General features: G+C 41.5%; 1 protein-coding gene across 10 annotated transcripts in view; it reads left to right on the plus strand.

Moving 5' to 3' along the window:
• Positions 1-1,799: 1,799 nt before the first annotated feature.
• The window catches only part of SIPA1L1 (signal induced proliferation associated 1 like 1), a 383,806-nt gene continuing 358,002 nt past the window's right edge, over positions 1,800-27,603 (plus strand). For 6 of the 10 annotated variants that reach the window (XM_042849373.2, XM_042849374.2, XM_005309361.5 and 3 more), the window contains exons 1-2: positions 1,801-1,935; positions 2,863-2,925. The gene's annotated coding sequence lies outside the window, so the exon portion shown is untranslated. Of the gene's footprint in view, positions 2,108-2,862; positions 2,926-5,362; positions 5,459-27,603 lie in introns of all 10 variants that reach the window. The other 4 variants (XM_065595303.1, XM_005309363.5, XM_065595300.1 and 1 more) reach the window with 3 other exon arrangements.

Here is a 27,603-nt window from a genome sequence, read left to right on the forward strand (position 1 = left end):
ATTCCCTGCTCTGCCCCAGGACAGCTGTGTAACCTGGGGGAAGTCACGTTAAGGCATGTTTACACTGCAAAACAAACAAGCAAACGAACCCCGCAGCAGTCTCAGAGCCTGGGTCAACTAATTCGGGCTCATGCAATGGGGCTAAAAATAGCAGCGTAAATGTTCCCACTCAGGCTCTAAAACCTTGCACAAAGGGTGGGTGTTAAAGTCCGAGCTCCAGCCTGGACAGGAACCTCTACATTGCTATTTTTGCCCTGTAGCGTGAGCCCAAGTTGGTTGACATGGGCTCTGGACCTTGCTGCTGTGGTCATCCCGTCCCCCCCATTTCTTTTTTTCTTTTTTGCAGTGTAGATGTGCCCTTAGCTTCTTTGCCTCAGTTCCCCATCTACACAATGAGGATAATACCACTTTCCTACCCTACCAGGGTACTACAAATACGAATACATTAAAGTGTGTGAGGCTCTCTGATAATATGGTAATGGGAGTCATAAAAGCACCTCTGTGATGGGTTTGATGAGCACAGTTCCAACATCACAAACTCAATACCATGTTTTGTGCTAATAACTCTGCAGGGCAGTGACTGTCTCTTCTATATAGTGCCCAATACAATGGGGCCATGTGTTTATGTGAGACAAAACACAATTTAATCTCAGGAATTTGGGGCCAATCTCATGATTTTTTTAGGGTCTGACTCCTGATTTTTGAATCTTTTGAGTCCTATTGACTGTTGGAGGCCCCTGGATGGGCACAGACATCCCACCAACCTTACCTAGTAGGCGGGTATTTGACTGGCCTGGTTGATTTTGTTATGGATTTGCCAGAAAAATAATGTAATCTGCTGGTTTTTTTTTTTACATGGGTCTAAAGATTTGCATTATCATTACATTACACTGGGATATCTAATGTTAAAAGTTTGCATTCAGCTAAAGATGCGACAGTGTTCCCAATTCCACAGTTTAAGCAATAACAGATCAAAAGTATTGAAAATACCACAAGTGTTTGCCCACCAGGACGCAAAGCGCACCATGCGTGTGTGAGAGGGTTGAATTATGTGAGAGTGAGGAGAGGAGGAGGGATAGCTCAGGGTTGTGAGTTCAATCCTTGAGGGGGCCCACTGAGGGATCTGGAGCAAAATCAGTACTTGGTCCTGCTAGTGAAGGCAGGGGGCTGGACTCAGTGACCTTTCAAGGTCCCTTCCAGTTCTAGGAGATGGGATATCTCCATTTAAAAAAAAAAAAAAAAAGTGTGATGATATCAATCTGATCTCTATGTGTGAGCTCTCTACTATCGGTTGGGGGCAGGTGGAGTTGCCTTGTGGTTGGGGATGCATGGGGCTTGCCTTGTGGAGGGGAAGGTGCATTTCAAAGGTGGTATCCCTCTTACTCAAGGATGCGGAGCCTAAGGGTTTTTTTCTTTTTAAACAAAACATACATTCAGATTGAACCAGCAGCGGTGACAACCTAACCCTAACCTGTGCTAGCCCCCGAAGGGGCCTGTGCGTTGACCACCTGGTGTAACTTCCCTGCTTTGCCACCTGTCCGCTCCTCCCCGAAATCCGGACTCTAAAGGCCTCTCTGTGGCCAACTCGGCTGGCTGGAGCCCGGGTCCCTTCGGTCTCATCCCACCTCGGGCGCCTGTTGCGCGGACTTTTCGCGCCGAAGTGGGGGGCAAACGGTCCCCGCGTGCGCCAGGGCTGGTCGGGCGAGCCCCGGAGCTACAGCGACACACCCCCTCGCCCTGCGCAGGCTGCAACCGCCCCGCTAGGCCCAGCGCTTGGCCGTTGTTATAGTAACTGCAGGAAGGCTGCTCCCCTCCCCCCCTCTCGCGAGAGCTCCTCTGGCAGCAGGCGGAGCAGGCGCTGGGGTGAGCTCATCCCGGGAGCTGGGGAGGGAGCGCAGCGCGAGGCTCCTGCAGCAGCCGCAGCAACTTTGTTGGGTGAGTTCAGTGCGGGAGCTGGGCAGGTAGCGTGGAGCCTGCGGGGGCAGGACACCTTCCTCGTCCTGCAGCCCCTAGCCTGCGTGGAGCTCGTCCTGAGCTGGAGCGAGGCACCCCTTTCCCCTTCCCGACCCGCCAGCCCGAGCCTGGGGGAGAGTGAATGGAGCTGATCGTGAGCAGACAGACCAGACCGGCCGGCCCCCTTCCCAATCGAAAGCCGCCTCCTCCGCACTCTTCAGAGTTTGGTGGTGGGGAGGGTCCTGGAGAGAACTGGCCACTTATGAGGAGAGATTCCTCCAAGCCTCTTAATTTACTCTCTTTATCTCCTTCCCCCATCCCTGGGTCAGTTAGACCCTGACCCCCAAAACTGCCATGTGTCTGTGGGGAGTCCTCGAGCCTTGCGTGGCACTGATCCTGCGGAGAGCATACCTTTGCACCCCATCTCTGTCTCTTGCTCTCCCCCCAGATTTTTGTGGGGGAGGTTGTGGAGCGCTGATGTATTGATTCTATGTAGGGAGAGGATCGCTCTTTCTCTGCCCTCCCTGCACGGCTTTAACAGCCCCAAGACAATCTAGGGAAAAAGTCCTGGGGCCAGGGGCTCAGACTGGAGCTGATTTCCGATGAGACAGAAGGAGGAGGAAAAAGAAGGGGTTGGACATAAGGATTCCTCACACTCAGTCACCCTGCCCCCAACTTAAACAAGGGAAGGAGAAGCAGCAATATTAACTTGGCTTTTCTACCCCACCTCCTGCTGCTGCTCCTTGGATACCTCCTTTTTCAGCAAAAAGTGACATGGACTTATCCGTCCCCCCTCCCAGTCTGGATGGTATTTTTCCCCTGTGAACAAAACCGAGGGAGGTGGTACGGTGGTGGAAGGAGGCGGTGCAGCAGTGATGGCTTTTGTGTATGTGTGTTTTTTCTCTTTAGGAAGGGGAACGTTGAGTGGGAACGGGTCTGAACGGTTCAAGGAGGGGAAGAAAGGAAAAGGGGGTAAGTTCTTTAAGTGAGCCAAGGCACAGGTTGTTCTGAAATGACAATAGGCAGTGATGATTTAGGGAATATACCCATTATTTATAGTACTGCATACACTATTTAATGAAATCAGTAAAACAGATTAAGTACAAACAAAAAAAGAAATCTCTTAAATGAAGTCATCCCTTCTTTTTTGGGGGGAGGGGGGAATAATCAGATTATAAGGCTGTTTCCACTATAAGAAGTGAGTTATTTGAGGTTAAGTGCTACTCTTTATTCTTTTTGTTAAAAGCCAGCTTTGCTTTGTAGTTGTTTTGAATCAGTTTTGACATCACAATAATGATGATTAGCTCATTTGAAGGTAGTGCTGATAATCTAAATGCTTATATTGTTGGAAAGGGAGTGGAGGAATGAAATGTTTGAAGGTGGTTAATTTCTTTCCTTGAAGTCTGGAGAAGTGAAACACAGGGGATACCTTAAACTGGATCTCATGGAATAAAGTAGTTGCTGTGTTTGTGCTTGAGGAAAACCAGGTAAAGAGGGAAAAGAGGAGGGGGCAGACTTCAACCTCATTCTTCACTCTTTTCCATTTTATATTTTCAAAACTAGTGACATTGAATGCCTTACCGTATATCTTTTCATGAATAAAATATACACATACGCTGACCAATTATAAGGTTGATCATGTTCATTTAATGAGGAATGCACCTATTCATTTCTGATAGCAGCAGTACAAAAAGGGAATTGCTCAACTTAAAGGAAAATCTCCTTGTGTAACCTTGACTACTGCGTGTGTGTGACTTTTTACATGGAGAAGACATTTTTTTCTAAAATGTGTGTGTGCATTTCTGCAGTATTGCTCACAAGATTTCTTTAAAATAGTATCTGCACTGAATATTTTAGTAATGCTGTTTTTAATGAATCCCTTAATGCATGCTGGCCTAAATGTATTGTGAGCTGTGTCCTTAGCTGATAATACAATGTAAATTTGTTTTTGGGGGGCGGGAGGGGAAGGTGTCAGATTTCATTAGATTCCAGCTCTATCTGGATGAACTTAGATTGGTGTTTCCTCTAGAAAGCAATCCTTTCATGATGAAACTCTGACTCAGACCCTTGACCATTGTGAATGCTATGTGGGAGTTAAGTGTTAACTTTCTTAAGTTTAAATCATAAAGCAATTTTCTAAGGAGAAAATAGAATTTTTTTCCATAACATTTGCTTGTAGTCAGCATAAGTGTTGATTGAATAACATGTAATTGCCGTTTTGTTTGATGGAAAGGTTGGTCATTATTTTTCTATTTAGAAGGTGCAATCAAGCCAAACTAGCTCCTTTCCCCCCTCCTTTTGGGGAGGATCAGAAAAGTGGAAATAATAAAGCAAAAGTTTGCATTAGAAGTCTCAAAGAAATGGTTTAAAAATTGTATTTCACTGTCAAGGCTTTCATGCCTTAGGCCATCAGATGTCATACCAGTCATTAAGTCAGAAACAATGTGGGAATTTGAGATTTTTTGCTGGTAATATTTAAAAAAAACTCATTGCATTTCCTTTTTCAATGAGTTTTTTTTTAATGGGAGCCTTCATAGAGTTCAGGTAGTAGAAGTGTCAGAATTACATGATAGACATTATTTGAATAATGAATTAAATCTTCGTAACCATAGATAATTAGGAACAGAAAAACTTTTAAGTTGCCTGTGTAATTGGCCTACACATGGTCAGTTGATTAAGGAAAATGCACTTAGTATGTTGCTCAGCAATGCATTGAGTAGGTGCTACTGCTGTTATTTTGTGTTTAGTTGTTAGTATTACTAGTTGAGATGGAAATACGAGGTTAACAATTATGGTTAAGTGAACTTTTTATATTGCAAAGTGACAAGCAAAATGGGGTCACTGGCTGTGACTTGAATGTAGGAATCTGCACAAAGGTGGGAGTTTGTGACTACTAGCAGGTGTAGATGTGAGCATAAGAATAAAGAAGTCTAAGGGGGAAATAACTGAAATAGAGAATGGAAATGAAATTTTAATTGGGATTTGTGCACTGCTGTATTCTTCATTGGTCTTTATTATTTCTGCCTTAACATGTCCGATCATCACTTCTTTGTTCATGGATTTTCTTTTTTCTGTTTATCCCTCTTGGTCTAGCAAATGTCTTTATTGCTTTCTACATTTCTGTAGCTATTGTTTTAAGTCTATTTTGATCGTGTGTCCAAAAATCTTACCTCCATTCCCCATGCCTTCAAAATGACGGAGAGGTTTTTCCTTGTCTATGAACTCTCTTGCCTATGGTATCTCAAGAACTTTATTGCATTCTAATGTAACTTCTCTCCTCAACCTTATTAATATTTCTCAGCTCTATATCTGACACACTTTTATTTGCAAAATTGTAGACTCTACTATTACTGAACATAGATTTTATCTTACCAAAACAATTATTTAATTCTGTTTTTGTTCTCCTTAGCAAGAGTATTTGGTTCAGGAAGATCAGATTCTTGCAAACAGAGGAAAGCCAAGTGAAAAAAGGACAAGCCACTGAGAAAACACACAAGTTACTCTAGTATGTGAAAGAGTTGAGGCCCATTTCACTCTTTTGTATCTGCTTTCTGTATTATACTATAGTGTATTGATTGTAGAGAAGAAAAAAGCACAGTTTTCTCCATATCAATAGTTTAATCCCTTCAATAAGGGGTGTGCTGCTAACTATTTCAGTTCTTTGTGCTACTGGTTGGAAATCCAGGGTATCCCACTGTTGTGTGGAAACAGTTGCACCATTGCCCTCATCAAAATTTTGATCACATAGATTGGTTGGCTTTCTAATGTTGATATTTCCAGTGCTTTAAAAATTATTCTGATTGAACCTGCATGTTGGTTTGTTGGAAACAATATTTTATGTTGGTGTTTCTTTGGCTGTCAACATGTTAACGTGATTAACTTTTTAAAAATTTGTATGATAATTCCATAATATCTTTATGTCCTTGCTTTATTTACTTTGAAATCAGTGTTCAGATTATTCTTCTTTTGTTCACATGTGCAGTAGCTGAACTTTTTCCAGTGCTGTGCACTGTCTATCGGAAGGCAGGATGGAGGCTTTACTGTTCTGGAATTCCTCTTCCTGAAGAAAGATTGCTTTGTTATTTCTATATAGTATCTAGTATGAAAATGGACTTCCACTAATTTCAAGTTACCTGCTATCCAGAAAACTGCCCACATTCTTTTCCAGGTTTTAAGAGACTTTGCCTAAAGCTTCTTTGTTAAAGGGGGTACAGACCCCAATCTGTTATTCCTTTAGCAATGCAGCATTCTGCATTTAAAACTAATCATACGTTAAATATCCTTTTTGTTAGCAGGAAAAAATACATGTTAGATTGTTCCATGGTTTACGTTTCCAGGGAGATATGACTCAGTGGCTTGACTTCAAATAGATCTCTCTAAATGGGAAATTTTAAGTAGGTTAATCTTAATGTATCAGTGAATTCATTTTAAATGATGGACATTAAGCTGAATTTGTTTAAAGTGGTATCTTATGGGATGTGAAAGGTTGTGGTGGTTCTTGGTTTTTAATTAAAATAAAAACCCCAAACTGGGAGAGAGCTTGTACACTTTACCGTACACGTGCTAGATGGATGCCTAAATATTATATCTTGAGGGTGCTGCTAAAAATGGCAATGGGACTATAACTATCAGTGAGTTTGAGTAGCAATATTTTAGTGCCTCAGACTGGTTCTAGCTTTTTCTAAGCAGTTGCTTTGTAAAACTAATGTAATGCATAGCAGTATCAGTTCTACCCCTGGGTTCTAGATAGCAGTCTTATACTTTGGTGTCAGTTGGGACAGGAGTTCTCAACCTTTTTCTTTCTGAAGTGCTTTTTCAAGATGATATAAAAACTCTATGGTCTACCTGTGGCACAGTAACTGGTTTTCTGCATATAAAAGCCAAGGCTGGCGTTTAGGGGTAGCAAGCAGGGCAGTTGCCTGGGTCCCTATGCTACAGGGCTCTGCCGAAGCTACATTGCTCAGACTTTGGCTTCAGCCCCAGGCAATGGGGCTTCAGCTTTCTACCCTCGGCCCCAGCGAGTCTAAGGGCTGGTCTACACTGGGGGGCAGGATCGATCTAAGATACGCAACTTCAGCTACGTGAATAGCGTAGCTGAAGTCGAAGTATCTTAGATCGATTTACATTGGGCCCTCACGGCGTGGGATCGGCGGCTGCGGCTCCCCCGTCGACTCCACTACCGCTGCTCGCTCCGGTGGAGTTCCGGAGTCGAAGGGGAGCGCGTTTGGGGATCGATATGTTGCATCTTAACGAGACGCGATATATCGATCCCCGATAAATTGATCGCTACCCGCCGATACAGCGGGTAGTCTGGATGTACCCTAATGCTGGCTCTGCTTGGCGGCCCCCCCAAAACCTGCTTGCGTCCCTCCAGCTGGTCCCAGACCCCTGGTTGAGAACCACTGGGTTGAGGGGAGACCTATGAGTAGCTGCAGAGACACTGGAGTCCTTTGTCTGTGGGCTCAGGAAGAGAATCCTGTGTATCTACATTAACATAAGGGCTAGATATTTTTTTTTCTTTTTAACATGGAAGCTTAAATTCTACAGAAGTTAATGAGTTTGGTCCTTTTTATTCAGCTTCCTCTTTACTAATACAAGTAGACAAGTGGGATTTTCCAACTCTGGATTGGGACCTACCATGAGCCTGTTTTGCTTAGTGTAACAACATTAGCTTAGTTGTTCTGAAGATTTTTGTTTTCTTTGTGTGAATGTTCCTAAAGAGAACGTCATTTGAATAGAGCAAATTAATTAATTAATTACAAATAAATCTCTGCAATTGGTGAGTTTCATAATCACTATTGGATGATGCTTTTTAGTGCTGTTTCAAAGAGATCTGAATATATAAAACCTCTGTAGATTTCTGTTTAGTTAGATCAAAATTCATCCTCGCTGCTTCTATTCATAGTACTTTTGAAACTTAAATGCCTGGTTCAGATAATGATAAGTATGATAGAATGATAAGTATCAGCCATAGAGTTGTATGCAGCTGTTCATTACTGACAGACTTATTATCGTAGTCCTGGAAAATGCAAGGTTCTGTAAAACAACTTGTCTATGTATAAATTATCTGGATTATTTTTGTGTTGAGATATGTTTTGTGTGTGTACTTTCAAAATAGCATTTCTAAGCGTTATTGGGAGATGGGGGTGACTTTCTGGTTAGTGCATAGGACGGTGAGACAGGAATTCCAAGTTGTAATCCCAGCTCTGAGATGGACTCCTTCAGTGACTTTGGGCACAGAATTATCCTCTCTGTTTTAATTTTCCCATCTGTAAAATCGGGATAACATTTACCTCACAGGTGTTAAGGACTATTTCAGTGGTTTGAAAATGTAAAGGTTTCAATCAAATAGATCATGGGGAAAATGCCATCTGTTGGCTTTTAAGTATTGATAACTGATGTAAATATTACTGTCACAACAGATTTGCCTTTAAACCAGTTTATTCTTCTTGTTGGTTTCTTTTGTTTTGTCTTGGTATGAAGTGCTAACTGTAGTAGAAATTGAGGACATCTATAAGGAAAAGTTGTCTTTCAAATCTGTTTGAGAAGAGTTCTTTTACATTGAAACATAGTCCCTGCCTGTTGGTATCACAGTGTCAGTTTTAATAGTATCTTTCCTTCAGCCAGGAAAGTAAGCAAATATCTCGCTTCACATCTGTTGCCTACTTTGTTGCATAGCCAAGTACAGCTAATGGTTGCAAGAGGTGACACGTTGCTTGACGAAAACATGTACAAAAAATACATGTCGCTGTTCTGTCCAGTAACTACCTAGTTTTGACATAATACTGAAAAACTTAAGTTTTTGTTTTTGAAATTAAAATATATGTATTGTTTACTTTATGACCTGTTTTGTTTCTAAGTCTTAAAATAACAAATTGCAGTTGTTACTTCCATGCTTAATGTAAAAGAATCATCTCTTTGTATTTCATATAGTCACCTGAAGTATACAGTGCAAATCTTAGACCTTTTGTAGCAAATATTTCAAAAAGAATGTGTTCTTCAACTTTTTCCAGTCTCTCTCTGGTTCAGATAAATGATGGAGAAAAGTAAGCACTAAATTATGAAGTGGCAGTTGTAGGAATTTCTTAGCTGTCTTTTAAAAAATCCAAAGCATCTTAGTAGCAAACTTTTTGTGGCTCAGCTAAAATGTTTTGTACTCTTTTCATGTGTAGTCCATTTTGTGTTTTTTTTTCGCTTGGGATATCAGCAGTGTCATCCATGGCTATCCACGTGCTTTAATTATGGCTGTGAGGTTGCAGACCTCTGTGGCAGAAATCCTGATTTCTTTTATCCACTGACATCTAGGAACTACACACTTTTCTGTAAGAGGCCAATAATAAAACATCATGTTTTTTAATGTCTGTCTTTGAACAGTGCAATAAAGTGAACTCTCAAACTTCTGAAGAGCTGATGCTTGCAGAATAAAGCAAACTTCACTTGCTGTTGCATTACAAAGGCGAGACCTAGTGTACCAGTGGGGAGGAGGGGGGGGAAGTAGATTAGAAATTCGTGGACAACAAATAATAATTTATATGCCCCTGAGAATGTGGAAAAGTAAATTCAAACCGGTAAAGACTTTTTTGAGAGGTATTGTCTCAGTGCAAATAGATATTTATTTTTTACAGATTCATATAATAACTAAGACTATCACTTCACAGGAAAACTATTATTTTGAATTTGATCACAGGTAAGTGTATCTTATAGTCTTGTTCAAGACAACACTTCTTTACTGAATTGGCAGTCTGAATTCTTTAGATTGTAAGAATGAACTACTCAGGTAAGGAGCAACACTGTTTGGACTCTATATTTCCCCTTCTCCTTAGTCATTTTAATTAACCTATATTTGCATGGAACTATTTAATTGGATGGTGGCAAAGGAGATGTTTGTACATGTCTCATGTAAGTGGATACTGCACTCTGCAGAGTAAATGTTAGTGGGCCTGCCAGGTTTCTGCTGGATACAATCCAGGCTTCTAGCATTAAATGCATAATTTTGAAAGACTAAATTGGATTTTAAGCTTCTAGGCTATGCTGAAGGACTGAATAATTCTACAAGTTTTATATGTTCTAATCCCTTAAAAAACAAAACAAAACACCTAAAAACTTCTTGACTTCATAAATTAGTATGTATCTTTTACAGACTACATTACATTAGCAATATTGTTGTAGTTTCAATTCTGAAGTTGGCTAAAACTTTTGTTGTACATATTTTGGTGACTCTTTTTAAAAAAAGGAGACCAGTGGTTCTCAAACTTTGGGGTCCTGACCCCATTTTAATGGAGTTGCCGGGGTTGGTGTTAGACTTGCTGGTGCCCGGGGCTGGGTCTGAAGCTGAAGCCCTGAGCTGGAGGGCTTCAGCTCTGGGCAGCAGGGCTCAGGTTACAAGCTCCCTGCCTGGGGCTGAAGCCCTTGGGTTTTGAGTGCTTCCCCTTCTCCCCGCTCAGGGCAGTGGGGCTCGGGCTTTGGTGCCCCTCCCCCGGGGGGGCGGCAGGGTTCGGGCAGGCTCAGGCTTCGGTCCACCCTCCCAGGGTCAAGTAGTAATTTTTGTTTTTAGAAGGGGGTCGCGGTGCCAATGACCTTTAAGAATCTCTAAAGTAGACCATTATATTACTTTTCATGGTTTTCAACAGCCTGAGCAAAGAATGAAACCTGGAGAACAACTTTCAAGCTAAAGCAAACTTGTGAAGGCAGAGAAAGAAAGCAATTTACTTGGCCAGTTCTTGTTCTTGCATTTTCCCTCTCCAGTTATTGAAAAAGGTCATGTTTGAATAAGGCTGTCTTCCTAACTGTCCCACTAGGCTTTCTGCTGCCTTCTGCAGTGAAGTCATCAGCCTGTATTTGACATAGCTTTGTTTCCATGGAAGTTACTGTGATGTCAAAAAGTCAGCATTGTATCTTCACTGCAGTATCCTGCAGAAAAAGTAGAGGTGATCTTTATTAAAACACCAATGCCTCTCTTAATTAGAAAGAGGAAATTATGAAATATATACTAAATGAAAATGGAATTGTATGGTTTTTCCTAAGATGAAAAGGTTTTTTTTTTTTTTGCTTTATTAAAGGCTTGTCTATGTCGGGAAATTGACTGCAATAGTTGTTAGGGAATAACTCCCCATGTGGATGCACTTACTCAGGGTTAAGAGTGTCTTTTTCCGGTTTAGTTTAATTCAGTTTGGAAGCAGATTAAGCTAACCTGTAAAATGGCACTCTGATTTCTGAAAAAGAGGGTATGTTTAAACTACCGCTTATGTTGGTATAACTTATGTCGCTCAGGGTGTGAATAAGCCACCTCCCTGAGAGACATAAGTTACAGTGACCTAAACGCCGGTGTGGAGAGTGCTATGTCGGCGGGAGAGCGTCTCCTGCCAACATAGTTGCTGCTGCTCATTGTGAGTGGATTAATTAAGTCGATGGGAGGGCTCTCTCAATGCAGCTGTGCCTCTGTAAACTCTCTAGTGTAGCCATAGCCAGAGTGTCCACACAGGAAGATATTGTAGAATTGCTATTCTGCTTTAAATTCACATCTTAATTTATTGCAGAATAACTCACTCCTGTAGTCAAACCCTTAATCTTTAAACCTACTTAGATTTGTTTGTCGTTTAATAACTCTGTCATGACATCCTTTAATATGAGCACTGTGGTACAAGTGTTTACTTTCAGATGTGAAAAGAGAATTTTAAAGAACTATCAGTATCTAGGCTAAATAAAAAGAGAGACTAACCTTTCTTCTCTCCCCCCCCCCCCCCCGAATGCTAAAGGAATTATCTGTTTGTGACAATAAAATGGATATTATGGATGTAATCATTCACATAAATGTTGATGTGGTCAAGATTTTTAAACTGAGTGATAACTTAAAATGACTATTTAAACAAGTGAATAGCAATGAACAGGTAACTCTTACATGACAAGATTCAATCCATCCTAGTTAGGAACACTGCTTTGGTAAAATATAACTAGTCAAAAAAGCTATTATATGTTGACTGCCAGTTTGGTCAAACCCCAATATTTACAAGTGAATGCTTTCACACTAGAAGCAGCTGAAAGGACATTTTGCAATTTTCTGTAGTTGGACAACTACCATTTTATTCCTTTCTTTTAATGTGTTTAATTTCAGCGTCTCATTACTTACAGGGAGATATTTATCTCAAAGTGCCAACACGTTTATTCCTGTCAAGGACAAGAGAGCACACGTTGTGGACGTGCTCTTCAGCTTGCTCAGCACCTGATACGGTATACCAGTTTCAGAAAACTGGAATAACAAATACTTATTTCAGACCATCATCTGAGCAAAATGGGGGGGGGGGGGAGAAATATGAAAGTTAGACTTTGGTCTTGTTCGTTGACTTATTATTTATAATAATTGAATTTCTGTAGTGCACAAGCAAGACTGATCACATACAGTCCCATCATCAATAAGTGTACAACCAAAGAAGACAAATAACCCTGTGAAGGATTGGAAGAGGAAGAGATTTTGGGTATTTATGATTTTTAAAAATAGCAAATTTGTATATGTTGCAAGTGTCAAGTATTCCTAATTACTTTTTAGCCTAGCCTTTATTAATTGGTTGTTTTCTCATGGATGTGAAAGCAGAAGGCTAGGAGATTTAAAGATGAAGAAGACAGTCGCCTTACAAACAACTTCAGGGAGAAGACGTAAGGGGCACTGTGGAAGAAGATATTTGTGTGGGAAGCTGACAGATGGTCAATTGAGACCAGCATCTTGGGCAGATTGGGGCATGCATGATGCTGTAAGAAACAAGGAGAGAATTAGGGAGGAGAACAGTTGTAGAGGGCTTTGAAGAGGAGAAGAAGCTTGAAGTTGATGTGGTGAAAGAGGTGTATCCAGGGAGAGAGTGAGAAGTCAAGGAAATTATTTTTTGCAGCTGTGTTTTGAATGGATTGGAGAGTGGAAATATGGGTGTTAAGGAGACTGGAGATGGTAATGAAAACAGGAGGTGATGAGAATTTTGTCTGTGGTCTTCAAACTGTGGGGCATACAGCCCCTAAGGGGATGTGGAGGAAAGTTTGGGGAGGGCGCAGCAGGGCCCAGCCTAGCCCCCATGAGGCTGTAGCTCTGCTCCGGCCCCATCCACAGCTCCACTCCATCCCCTGCTCCAGCCCCAGCTGCAGCTGCGCTCCACCCCACTTCCACCCCAGCTCTGGCTCCAGCCACAGCTACACTCTGCCCTCTGCCCAATTCTGGTCCCAGCCACAGCTCCACGCTGCCCCCTGCTCCATTGCCAGCCCAGCTCTGCCTCATTCCCTCTCTGTCCCCAGGCCAGCTCCGCCTCTAACCCCAATTCCTCCTTCCCCAGTTCAGCTCTCAGTTCTGTCTTCAGCCCAATCTCCTCTGCTGAGCCAACTGTGCAGTAATTTGGGGGTGGGAAGGCACAAACAAATTCCGTTACTGGTAAGTAGGGGGTGTGACAGTAAGAGTTTGGGCACCACTGGTCTAGAGAAAGAAAAGATAAGATCTTAGAAATGTTTTGGAACAAGAAGAGATGAGATTTGGATACAGCCTGAATGTATGGGGCAACAGAAATGGAAGAGTCAAATGTGATCACAAAGTTACAGGCCTGAGAGATTGGGAAGCTTATCGTGTTAATGATAAAGTGGAGAGTAAAGAGAGTTTTGGTGGAAAGATCAGGAGTTTAGCTTTGGCCACGTTAAGTTAAAGTTGACAGCAGAACATCCAACATAAGAGAGTGGAGAAACTGATATTTGGGTCTTGTTGGAGGGTATTGTGGGTTTTGTTGTATTCCAGTAGTAGAAGAGGAGATTTTTGAGTCATTTGTGTAAATATGCTAGTTGAAACTATGTGAGCTGGACAGATCATCCAGAGAGAGGGTGTAAAGGAAGAAGAGATGGGGCTAAAGAGATGCTTTCCCCCTGGTTTCCCTGTGGTTCCCTCTTGGAGAGTGAACAGAGAGGTAGGGGAATGGAAACACCTCCCCCCCCCCCCCCCCCCCCCCCCCCCCCCCGCAATGAACGCTGCAAAGAACACAATCAGTCTGGAGTTTGGGCTGTTGCTTCTCTTCAGATTCTTGCAGGTATCTCCAGCCCTAGCTGATTGCTAGGCCTTGGTCGTATAGTAGAACCTTTACACCCACAGCTTCACATAGGCCTTTTCCTAGTATGATTAGATGACGTAATGGCTAAAACACATATGCCTTCTTATACTAGAGCTATTGCTATCACCAGTGATGCAGCCCGGTGATGATAGTACATTTCTGCAAAAAATACTAGTGTAGATACTAGTTTTAAGGTCTCTAACGCTGTTTATTGGTTTCTCATTTACAGTTATTTTAAACAGATCTGGGAATTAGATATTCATCTTGAGGTACTAGATATAAAGTTATAACAATGGATATTAAAGAAGGTATATTTGTTTTTGTGTGACCTTCTGTACTCCATTTACCTTCTTTACATGGAGCAAGAGTAGAGTTTCTGATGCAGGGCTGCGCTATTTCAGTAACATTTTACAGGTGGCAACAAAAGTTCTTGGCTGTGCTACAGTATGTGGGTGTTACATGCATATGCTTGCAGCTAAAGTACTTAAGCACCATTGAGAGCTAACATTTTTAAAATCAAGTAATTATATGCACAGTATGATGCAGAGTACCCCTGTTTAAGTTGTGATTGGTTTATGCATCTACACTGTTTAGCTGTAGCTGATAAATGAGGTAAAAACCTTTCCATTTTAGGGGCTTAAAGAGATGTTGCCAAATAAAAAATTCTTTTTGAATGCATGCATATTTTTTTAAAGAAAACGGATATCCGTACTTGTGTTATTAATAAGTTACTGTGTATTGTATTTGCATCACTTGATTTTCAGTGCAAATATTTCTATTTAAAAAATAAGAAATAGCAACAGGTACCTTCTTTGCTGTCACCAGGTGTAGGTGAAAAAAGATCTTGACATTTTGGAAAATCTTTTGACCTCTTAGGTCGACTTAGGGCTGTAGTGTAGACATGCTTCTATGTCCACATTACCCTCCTTCTGTCTGTGGTGCGTTTCCTCACCTGGAGTGCTTCCACTGACTGAAGGCGAGTGTGGTGAGTGAGAGCCATGGCTTTCAGCTCCGTGTGGCTCCCTGCTAGGAGCCCAGGTGCCCCCCTGGGCTCTTGGCTCCCCATTCCCAGCTGGGAGTGGGGAGCCTCCTGGCTGCAGCCTGGTTGGGAGTGGGGAGCTAGGGACAGCTGCTGTCCAGCTTTATTGTCAATTTCATGGCTCTATGCTGGAGTCATGAAAATGACAAGACAACCAACAGCCAACGTAAGTAAGGCAGTGTCTACAAAGATGCTGTGTTGCCCTAACTACCCTGACACACATTCTATGTCTCTCATGGAGGTGGAGTTATTTTGTCAGTGTAGTAGGGAATTACATCGGCAGGACAAGGCATACTGACCTAATTAGGTTGATGTAAACTACCTTACATTGATCTAACTGTGTAGCGTAGACCAGGCCTTAATCAAGTGTCGGGTACTGAGAGCATAAGGCAGCAAAGCTTGGTGTCAGTGGAGTGCATCTTTTTCAAAAGGCCGAAACCAAAGCTGTGCTAACCATGAAGTGCCACTGCTGTTTGGTTGAAGTCTATATCTGTTGGTCCTAAAAGTCATTCAGGTGCATATGTGCAGTATGGGCAAAACTTGAGGATATGAGTTATCATTGTTTCTAATTTAGTTATTAACTTGTATTTAAAGGTTTCTTTGCTTTGGAAAAGAAATCAAGTAGAATGCAAAGGTCCATAGCTGTACTATAGTGTAGCCCTTCACAAATATGTCTGATGCATGGTTATTAATGATGATTGAATATTTGTTTGCTGTGTTGGTCCCAGGATATTAGAGAAACAAGGTTGGGTGTGAATAGCTATCTCTGGAATTAAACAGTTGTTTTGCACAACAGTTTAAGTATTTTACTAGGTTTAAAGTATAAAGAGAAATGAGATTAGCTGACTAATTACCAAATTGGAATTTAGTCAAGACCCCGAAGCTAACATCTGTGTACTTTGAAAATCTCTTGGCACTTTCCACATTGACTTCATGTGCTCAGGACCCTTGTTCTACATTTTATCCAGAAGGTGGCATCTCCTACAGAATATCATATTGCCTAGTGGCCTCATGTTTGGGTATTGGTTCAGTATTGAGTCAGCCTGATCTTGTTCACTTATGAGTGCATTTTGGGATGGTATTTCTTTCTTTTGTTTACATTTGTATAACACTCATCATTATAGCACCTCTCACTCATTAAAGAGTTTAACCATCACAACATCCTTGTGAAGTATGGTTATAGTATTTTCCCGATTAAAAAAATAAGCATACTCCGACACTAGTGTTGTTTGACTTGCCTGGAGGATGCACAGGTAAACTGCAGAGTCAAGAATAGAACTCAGAGTTACTGACTTCCATTTTTTTGCCTCATTAGTGACTAAGATTAGTAGAATAATGTTCCAACATAATATGTGGTGGTGCTACAAAATGCTATATTAAGTAACTCAATAAACTACTTTGGGCTTTCTTTGCCTGCTCAGACTCCCATTCTTAGTTTGATAGTAAACTATTGTCATACATCTTGAGCTGTAATAATAAAGTGAGACACACAGTATATAAAACTGCAGAATGAACAGAACAAGCTGGTGCATGCAACAAATAGGACCATGAGGAATCTGTAAACCTGAAGTGCATTTATAAGAAACTGTCAAACCAAAGGCTGTTAGAAGTACATGTGTTTAAAAAATTAAACTAAATAAAGATATAACTAAATAAAGATATAACTGGGGTAAATATCCAATAAAGACTGGGAAGTTTTGTCTTACAAGTTGCATTTTGACAATCTTTCTGTGTTCAAGAAGAGTTGTATTAAATTTAGATTTAAAGTACTGTCTGGTTGCACTGAAATGTGTAGTCTATTGAATCCCTGTGCTGAGCCTTGTTAAAAATGACAAATGAGCCTCATGTTCTAACTCAACATTTCCCCCATTTTAGTTGGTAGCTTACTGTATGTAAATGCTTGGATAGTATTGTTTTTAGTTTTAAATCCCACTAGCACAACTTCTTATATTGCTGGAAGCACATTCTCATAAAACATGTTGAGATGGCTGTATTTCTGGAAACAAATTGCTATGCTGCATGGTGACTTGAGGGTTGGTTTAACTCAAACATTATTATAGTCTTAGGACTGCACATGTCATTCCTCTAAAGTTTATTGGGAGTACTGGAGAAGTTCACAAAGAGATTGGGTGTTAATTTTCCATGGAAGTCTATTCTGAATGCTACCAACTGAGAAGTATTTTATATGAGATTTTGTTTCAGTGAAGCACCTATAAGCTGATATTTTTGTTTTGCATATTTCTGTGCTCAAACTGCAGCATGAGTAATCTCCATTTCTTAAAGTGTTTTGCTGTTAATATAGAAGAACCTTTTTCATTTTCCCTGAGTGGAGATACACAGGCTGAAATGTGAAGGTTAGTAAGTATCCTTTTGTGGTTCTGTACACCCCGATCCCTTGCCTAAGATCTGATACAGAACTCATTGAAGTCAAGTGGTTCTTCTATCAGCACTTCAATCTGGGACAGTTCCTCAGATGTGGGAATCTCCCTCACATGCTCTGTGGTGTAGACTGATGCAAAGAATACATTTAACTTTTCTGCAATCGCCTTGTCTTCCTTGAATGCTCCTTTAGCACCTCAATCGTCCAGTGGCCCCACTGATTTTTTTGGCAGACTACCTGCTTCTGATAAAGTTAAACATTTTTTTGTTAGTTTTTGTCTTTTGTTAGTTGCTCTTCAAATTCTTTTTGGCTTGCATAATTTATACTTTTACACTTGACTTGCCAGAGTTCATGATCCTTTCTATTTCCTCAGTAGGATTTGACTTCGAATGTTTAAAATATGCCTTTTTGCCTCTAATCATCTCTTTTACTCTGTTTAGGTCCAAGAGAGGAATATAGTTACTTTTAACTACAATGCTACTGTAGTGGGTTTCATTTGTGTTTCCCCTGCCCACAAGGATGTTAAATTTAATTACATTATGGTCATTCAGCACGAGCAACTCTGTCATTCCTATATATTTTATAACCTGGTATTACCACATCCCATTGATTATCAAAATTCCATCCACTTTCTGTGATGCTTATTATATCAATATCCTCATTTAATACCAGGCATTCAAGTTCACCCGCCTTAGACTTCTTGCATTGTATACAAGCACTTATAAAATTTGTCAATATTTAGTTGTTTACCTTCATGTCAGGGTTTTGGAGCAGAGGCTGGAGCTGGAGCACGGACCAGTAGGTTTTTGCCCGGAGCTGGAGAGGAGCCAGAGTGGAGCAATTCAAAAATTTGATTGCTCCAAATCCCTGCTTCATGTGATGTAATTGAATGAGACTCTTTCATATGATTGTTTCCCTTCAGATCCTACCTGTGTTTTATCAACTTCTGTCCTTTCTTCGTTAATGCATCTATCTAGATGTCTTGAGGTCCCCAACCTTCATAGCCGGTAGGCAATTCACCATATGGTTTTCCTGGTCAACGCAAACCCAACTACTTGTATTTCTCATAATCAAATCCTCCAATTATTATTACCTGCTTTTTGTAATAACTGGGGTCCCTTCCCCAGGAAGGGTATCCTCAGTGTGAGAGAAAACCATGACATCATCTGGAAGTAGGATCCCCAATATGGGATCATTTCCCTCTGCTCCAGCTTGATGCTCTCCTTCCTCAAGACATTCATTCTCCTGAATATCACAGAGGCTGTCAGACTGGGGGTGGGGCCATTTTACTGTATCCTGGAAAGTCTTGCGTATATACCTCTCTGTCTCCCCTAGTTCCTCCAGTTCAACCACTCTGGTCTCAAGTGCCCATCCTGTCTCTCTGAGGGCTCTGAGTTACTTGCACTAAAGGCGCACGTGCACTAAAGGCGCACATACACCACCTGTCCACAAAGCAGGTATCATACATGCTGTATTGAGTGCAATAAAAGGGATAGCCCCCACTCTGCTGCTAGATATCTGCCTGAATTATTTTAACTTCTGCGGCTTTTGCGGGGGGAGCGGGCTGGGTTAGGGAAGTGTGTATTGGCTTAAGTTTAGGGAATATTAGGTGTATTTGGCTCTCACACTCCCCCTCCAAACAGGAGTTTTGTGAGGAAGTTTACTGCTCCTGTTAGGTAGCTCCTCTGGTTGCTTTGGAGATGGCTTTTTAAACCCCTGTTTTACCTGAGTAGCCCTGACCACTGGTTAACAGATCCTAAAGGGATTAGGTATCAAAGCCTTGTTAAGAAGCTCTCAATCTTGCCTACCAGGCCCAGCTAGGCTCAACACGACACTCCCTCCCCACAACCGACCACATTATAAACTTCCATTAAGCAGACACATTTCAAGCAAACTAACAAACAACAAATGCACCCCAAAGCCCACCTTGTTGCTCCTCCTTCGCCTGGAGAACTCCCTTGCAAAACTCCAGCTTGCTGTTTCTGTTCCCTAGCTATAGAGAATCTATTGTAATGTTGCTTATCAAGATATTTTAAACCAGTGGTCACCAATCTGTGGGGCATAATCCCACTGGGGGAGTACAGAGGGACACTTGGCAGGGGGGGCATGCAGCAGGACCTGGGCCAGTCCCCATGGGGTGGGGGGTAGGGAGTGTCATGCTCCCAGCTCTGCTTTCAGGCCAGAACTGGCCCCAGCTCTCGTTCCACCCCCAGTTCAGCTCTGCCCCCCGCCCAGCTCTGTCCTTATTCCCTCTCTGTCCACAGACCAGCTCAGCCCTCATTGACTCTTTGCCCCCAGATCAACTCTGTCTCTAGCCCCAGCTCCTCCCCCATCACCAGTTCAGCTCCCAACTCTGCCTTCAGCCCAAGCTTTGCTGCTGAGGAAGCCTTGGCTGTGCTGTAATGGAGGAGCTCTCCCCGGTGATAAAGCATGTCTACACTGCCCATATCACAGCGCTGCCATGCTGTAACATGGGTAGTGTAGACATACCCATAGTAGTTACATGCTAAAATAAACTGTTTAAAAAAGCATTTAGGTCACAAAATCCAACACTTAAAAATTAAGAGCAGATTTATGGATATGTATGCAACCTTAATTCAGACCCCTTCAGTATCTTAATTCAGATACTGTTTTTTACCACAGCATGGACATAAAAGGGGGTAGCACTAAGGTTGTATGGGCAGCCATAAATCTGGCATTTAACTTTTGTATGCTTTACTTTTGCAACTTAAATATTTTAATGTAGTTTTTTTTTTAGATTGTGTGTGTGTGTGTGTGTGTGTGTGTACACACAGCAATGTAGTCGTGTAAAATCCAGTCAGATTGTTTAATATGTGCCAATACTTTTAATGTTATAAATCCTAAGGCTTTTTGAACAACTGTATTTGCTGAGCTACATGATCTCTGAAAGGTTGTAAACAAGTTTGGATAAAGGAAAAATAAGCTACGTGTAAAACATTTAAAATATCGTCTGTATTTGGGGTCTGAAACTAGTGTGGGTAAGTATATTTTAAAAATCAGACATTTTCTGGGATGCTTTGTACAACCACAAATGCACAAAATTGTGGTGGGGAAGGGGGGGGAGTTTTCAGCTGTGGTTTTCAGATCCTGGGTCTCTCAGGATCACTATTGGTATTTGATCACCACCAATGGTTATTTTTCAGTCTGGAAAGAAAGTCCCTGCTTGCAGCTTTCTGAACAGACTGGAGTTCCTAAAGATGCACGTGTCATGCACCTTTCCCGACCATCCCACATTGATGTCGGTGAAATGGCCCCTGTGATCCACCAGCACTTGCAACACCATTGAAAAGTACCCCTTTTGGTTTATGTACACTTTGGCAAGGTGGTCTGGTGCCAAGATAGGGATATGCTTTCTGTCTATAGCCCCTCCGCAGTTAGGGATCCCCATCGCAGCAAAACCATCCACTATGTTCTGCACGTTGCCAAGAGTCACTACCCTTCTTAGCAGAAGTCTGTTGATGGCCCTGCAAACTTGGATCACAACAGATCCCACAGTAGATTTACCCACTTCGAATTGATTTCCCACTGACTGGTAGCAGTCTGGCATTGCAAGCTTCCACAGAGCTATTGCCACTCACTTCTCCACTGTCAGAGTAGCTCTCATTTTAGTATTGCTGTGCAGGGCTGGGGAAAGCTCTTCACACAGTTCCTGGAAAGCGGACTTACGCATTTGAAAGTTCTGCAGTCACTGCTTGTCATCACATAGCAGCATAATGATGCGGTCCCACCCAGTCAGTGCTTGTTTCCTGGGCCCAGAAGCGGCGCTCAACCATGTCAAGGTGATGCGTGACTGTCGCCAGCAATTGCAAATTGCTCCACTCTGTCTTCCAGCAGGGCTGCTTGCGTGGCATCACATTGTTCTGTGTGGCAGCCCCTGTACCGACTGTGTAAATATTGTAGGCTAACGCGCAAAGTGTTTGTAATGCTCACAACAGTGTACAGCTGAGTGAGGTCCATGCTATGGCAATGCACGGGTAACCCAGGCTTACGAAAAAAGGTATGAAAAAGGCTTGGTTTGTTTGCCATTTATTTCAGGGAAGGGAGGTAAGTGCACCATGGGAGGCTAACACCATGTTCCCATAACCACCCGTGCAAATGTTTTGGTCCCATAAGGCATTGCAAGACCAACCCAAAATTCTACTTGTCTGCATGCACTGTGGGATAGCAACCCATAGTGTAATGCTCCGTCCGTCAATGCAAGCCCTGCTAGTGAGGATGCACTCTGCCGACAATGAGTGTAGTGTGGACCCACAAGACTGACTTGCTTAAAGCGGAGGCTTGATGTCGATTTACATAAAGTCAGCTTAACTTTGTAGTATAGACGTGGCCTTACAGTGAAAAGCCTTAATCGTGCAAACACATTTGGTTGACTTTGATAACATGAGTAGTTCCATTGAATTAGTGGAACTACTCATGCTTAAAGCTTGGTAGGTAAGTGTTTGCAGGATTGGGGCCTATATACCTGATCCAGTGTTCACTGAAGTAGATGAAAAGACTCCCATTGATTTCTGTGGGCACTGGATCAGGCTGTCAGCAGATGAGACAAAGCAGAGAGTGATAAGGGTGGTGGTTGACCAGTCATGTTAAGTTAAACATATTTTCTTTTGCAAGTAGGAGAGGTTGTTTCCAATTGTTTAAAACACGCACATATATGTTCATACTGATTTTTTTTTGTAATCAAACTTATGGTGGTTACACATACGGTGCTTTTGTATCAGGTATACTACCCAGTTCCAGCACACTAGACTACCCCCTCAACTCTTTTTTTGCACACCTCTTTCACCAACTATCCTCTCCTACCCTATTAGTTGTTGACATTTGTTTGCTGTGTCAATTATTGCTGTGTAAATAGTGTTAGTAATTGTCTTCTTTAATATATATTAACTAATTTAAGGTTGTTTATTTTCTTCAACTGTTTGAGACATGGTCCTTAAAAAAGAATATATTTATTATGAATGGAGCTGTTAGGGTCCATTAACTGAGCGGAGAGGCTAGCATTTGGAACTAAGATCCCTGAACATAGTCAAAATTCTTCTTGTTACAAAACAATCTGGAAAGACTATCACAGGGATCCTGTCAGGAGGCGGGGTGTGTGGATAGGGGTCAGAGCAGTTAGGGGACAGGGAGCAGGGGGGCTGGATAGGGACCTGGGGATGATTAGGGATGGGGGTCTCTGGCAGAGGAGGTCAGGAAACAAGGAACAGGGACGCCAAAGCAAGTTTGATATAACGCGGTCTCACCTATAACACGGTGAGATTTTTTTTGTCTCCCGAGGACCGCGTTATATCAGGGTAGAGGTGTATAAAATATTGTGCTCTGACTGTTGGGCAGTACTAGGTCTTACCCTTAACAGGCAATAGTGCTCTTTTGAGGGTTCCTTCTACTACCAGCCTGGTCTGATATCCAAATTCTGGAGTCTTTGGTAAGTATTTAAACAATAAACTTAATTGCAGAAATGAAATCATGAACATGGGCTCTGTTGGTTCAGGCAGAATCACAGTGGGGCAACCTAGCTAGCAGATAAGTCACCAAGAACTGGTAACAGTATATAAAATCTATATCTATATCTATATATTTTAACAATTGACAATCAATAAAGAGGAACACCTTAACAAATCAGGAACTGTTGCTGGGTAAACTAGTAATTGCTGCTGTGCAGAGTAACACTAGTACCCTTCACATGAATCCTAACTAGAGTTCCACAGTTTCAGTTTTTACCTGAATAAATTGCGAGGTTTTTTTAATTAAAGGAGTTTGGTTTTTACTGAATTACACCCGTTTATCAATCCACTCAATATTTTTTCAGGTTCTTATTTTTGTTAAACTCTAATGCTTTACATGATTGTTGTATCCTGCAGCTCTGCAATTGAAGCAGTTCAACAGTGTAAAACACAGAACACACACATGGTGGAAGTTGGAAAATCAAGCAGTATTTATATCACGCTAAGATTGGCTCACAAGGAGATGCTGCCCACTTATTTCTTTGCATCCGTTTAAATAATCAATCTTCCACAGATAAAGATAGATAAGTTAAACATGGGACAAAAATACAAATCTATGCCTGAATACCAACAAGAAAATAAGCGCTTAGAAATTTTAAAGAAAAGTAAAGATGGGAATCAAGAGGATGCATTGCATTGCAAGTACTGCAGCATTGAGGTCAGTGCTCGCACTGACATAATAAAGGAACATGTTGAAAGAAGCGACACAAGAAGTTTAAAGAAGAAAGTGAGCTTCGGGATAAACAGTCAGTATCAGGAGCTTTCACCAGGGTTTTAATGAAAGAGAGAACATAGCACAATTGTGTCAATGAAATTGTGTGTGCTCTTTGCTTTGCTGGACAACCACGGTTAATTGCAGAGGGACCTACTGATGACTTTATGCAACAATACTGTCCAGCAGCAAAACCCCTTTCTAATGCAGACAACCTCACTTTGAAGTATCTGAAAGAAAATGATGATGCTTTAGTATCCCAACTGATGGAATGAATTGATGGAAATGTGGTGTCTAGTCTAATTTTTGATGAGTCTCCTGATGCTTTAGACTGTGTGATTCTTGGCCTTTTGTTTGTTTTTTTGATTTCAAAGCGAATAAATCTGCATTGTTTTGTGCTGATGTGATATTCATCCCCTCTGCTGACAGCCATTTTGTTGATGCAGCAGTAACTGACATGTTTGAGATGTACAAACTAACCTGGGAAAATGTGGCCACAACTAACACGCATTCTGCTTCCTACGTGACTAAGTCTGCATGGGAGATTAAACTCAATCAGAAACTGGAATTGCTACATATTACCTGTCCTGATCATCTGATTAACATTGTTGTCAGCAGTTACTGCTACAGAAGAAATGAAAGACATGAAATCTTGCATTGTTGGGTTCGGGGCTGTTTTCAAGCATGAGAACAAGTTAAAGGCTTTGTTTTACACAGTGCTAAACAAGTGCAGAGCCTACTACCAATTACCTATCCTGTTGATCCACATTGGTGGATGAGCTTGTACCTCACTGTCATGTAAATAACACATGGACTGTACTAATGCATCTCCTAGATCATCTTGAGTTTGTTGGCTTTTAAGCAGAACTTCTCAAGAGACTGGCAAATAACTAAAATGAGTGCCAGAGTCTGCACATCAAGGTAATGTTCATTGTTGAAAACTTGGAATCACTGTGTGACACAGAAAACACGAGTTTTTTCTGACTCCTGCCAACACATTTGCCAATACAGACATTTACCGGATCCTAACAACCAAAATCTCAGCTGAATTGAGCACAGAAGCTGCAGGAGAAACATACGGCGAGAAAACCCAGCTGTTTCTGGAAATCCTTCTTACCCCAAAACACAAGAGAACAAAAAAAGCATTCAAAACCTTCAATGCAATGTTCAACGGGAAATAGGAGATAACCAGGGCTTGTAATCTGAACCCCGAAGTGTTTGGTGCCAAAGATTGTTTTTGGAACGTCACCCAGGTATTGCACCCTTTCTTCAAGGTGAATTTGGCAGCAGACTATGACTGTTATGCCAGAATGTTTCAACCATTTGCCACTAAAAATGAAATTTCAAATCTGAAAGGGGAATTTACGACTTATATGAACATGCCTAACCCTGACAACGTGAAAGTGGATATGCTGACTTTTAGGAACAGTCTTCAAGCTATCCTTCCCAGCTTCAGCACAGTGGCGTGGGTGAGCTGAGAGTGTAGCCCCTGGATCTACTGATGCAGAGCACTTATTTTCAAAGTTGGGCTACCTCCAAGACAACAAGAGACTCAACATGAGTGAGGATATTTTAAAGAAAATTATGTGAGTGTATGCAAACCAGGATTTCTGGAAAAATTACTACCTCTGAGAGAGAGAGAGAGAGAGAGAGAGAATACCTTTGTACATAAAGTTTGTTATACTGTAGTAAAATGTATATTATGAAAGTATTTTCTTTTTCCCCTGACTTTTCCCTTTATTTTTAAACCCGATTTCATCCTGGTTTTAATGCTTGGAAAATAAACACTGAAAAATTCCCAGATTTTTTTTTACAAATAAAATTCGAAAAAAATGAACACTAATCCTAACCGTAATAGGACTTTGCGACCTGTGCTCCTCGGGCCAGGAGTCCCTTCCGCATATGTATAGATCCACAAAGGTCACACAGCAGAGACAGTGATTGACAGCCCCTAGGCTGCCCTCACTCTACTGGCCCAATGCTGTTAGCACAGCTTACTGTCATCTATCAATAGATTGAAAGTGACAGAAAACTTTCATAGAACTTCATTTGATATAACTTTGCTGTTTAATTGGATGAGGGTAATGGGGGCCACAGAGCCACTGGTATGGCGGAGCCTTATTGGAGTGTCTTTGAGTTTAAATCTTGGCCTCACTGAAGGGCACAGGTCATGTGGATTTCAGTGGAACCAGGATTTGTCTCCATACCCCATATGTCCCTACCCTTTTCTTTCTGGTATTTTCTGCTCTCCCTATGAGAGAGACCACCTGTCTTTCTTCAGTTACACTGGGGAAGCACAGAACAGGTGAAACAGAAAGGACTGGAGTCTAGTGCATAGTATCCAGGGGAAGCTGGTGGCATCTGAAGCTCGGGAGGCAAACTTGACATGGGGCTGCTGCTGCATTCTGAGGGCTGAGTTCTTTTCCCTCTGTTGTGTTTCTTGTTTTTCTCCTTTGGGGGTTTGATTAGCCATCTGACGAGCTATCCTGTGGATTGGGTGCCTCTCAGAGGGTCATGGTGTGCTATGTCCTCTTCTCCTTTCTATCAGGACTATAATGAGGAAGCCATGGGGTGTCCTTGCTTTAATCCCAAAGGAGGAAAACTGTGAAGTTATTTCCACGGGTCTTGAGGGACTAAATATGTTCAGAACTATATAATAATTAATTAAAAACTAACCTAGAATTATTGGTTACTATTATTATTATTTACCACTTGTTTATAGGAGCACCCATGATATAGCGGGTGCTTTCTGGACATTCAGGAATTGACATTCCCTGTCCTGAGGAGAGCAGAGTGTAAAGACAGAAGTGTAGATGGATGTAAGAGGAAAGGGAACAACAAATAGGTGGATATTTTGTTTACACAAATCAAATAGTTCCATTGTAAGAACTCGCCATTTCAGTGACAGCATATGACTTATGATGTATTTGGTAAAAGGGAAACATATTTCAGGAAGAAAGAAAATGTCCGGAAAAGATTGTCCTATTTGTCTTCTACAGGGGCCTCTCCCAGTTTAGTAATGATTGCGTTATCTAGTTGCACTGTCAAATAAGTACAGTTTTATGGAACCTGTCCAAAGTAATTGTGAATAAGTATATTTTGAGTTTAAAAAACAAAACAACAAAACTGAACTGTGTTGTGAGTTGAATTAAAAACCCATTGAGACTGATAGTTGTGAACTCACCCATCAGTTAATATAACTAAGCATAAGTCCCCCACATAAGACAAAAGGAATGTGTGAATGCATTTAGGAGCTTTTTGGCTGAGTATTGATTTTGGTTAGTATGTGTGTGTGGGAAGGCAGAAGAGACCAAAAGCTGAAAAAGAAAAGAACAAAGAGAGGCAGAGGCAAAAAGCAAGACAGCCAAGCAGTAGCCTGAAAACACAGTAGCCTGGAAAAAGCTAGAGAGAGCTTTGGGGTCTGTTGACTAAAGAGGCTTGGGGCTGTAAACTAAAACTGTTCCTTTTATTCTTGGTTCCTCTTGCATTTGTACATTCCTTGTAAATAATTAAGATTGCATCAAAGGAAATACCAGGCTCCATCAACTTCTAATTCAAACTGGAACGTGCCCAGGGCTCTGAACTTTGATTAGCTGCTAAGGTCAGAAAGGGGCAACAGTATATACTTGCTATCATCAGCTTTGAAAGCTAAGTTGTTGAGGTTTTGTATTTACAAGTATAATATTATAGTTTGAGTTCTTCATCATTTGGATTGTCTGGTGTGTGTATGAGGGCAAATTTTTGCCCCATGAGTTGTTTTTTTATGATGGAGGAATTCTATATATGTAAGACTGGTTTATTCTTCTCCACATAATTAAAGGGCTAGCATCTGAAGGATGACAGTGATGTAATTTATTAGTTTGTGTGATAAATTAGCCCATAGATTAGTGAGACCACTTTTGGTCTTGTCAGAGACTGGGATGTGGGTG

The sequence above is a fragment of the Chrysemys picta genome, chromosome 4 (genome assembly GCF_011386835.1).
Source record: "Chrysemys picta bellii isolate R12L10 chromosome 4, ASM1138683v2, whole genome shotgun sequence".
Classification (NCBI taxonomy): domain Eukaryota; kingdom Metazoa; phylum Chordata; order Testudines; family Emydidae; genus Chrysemys; species Chrysemys picta.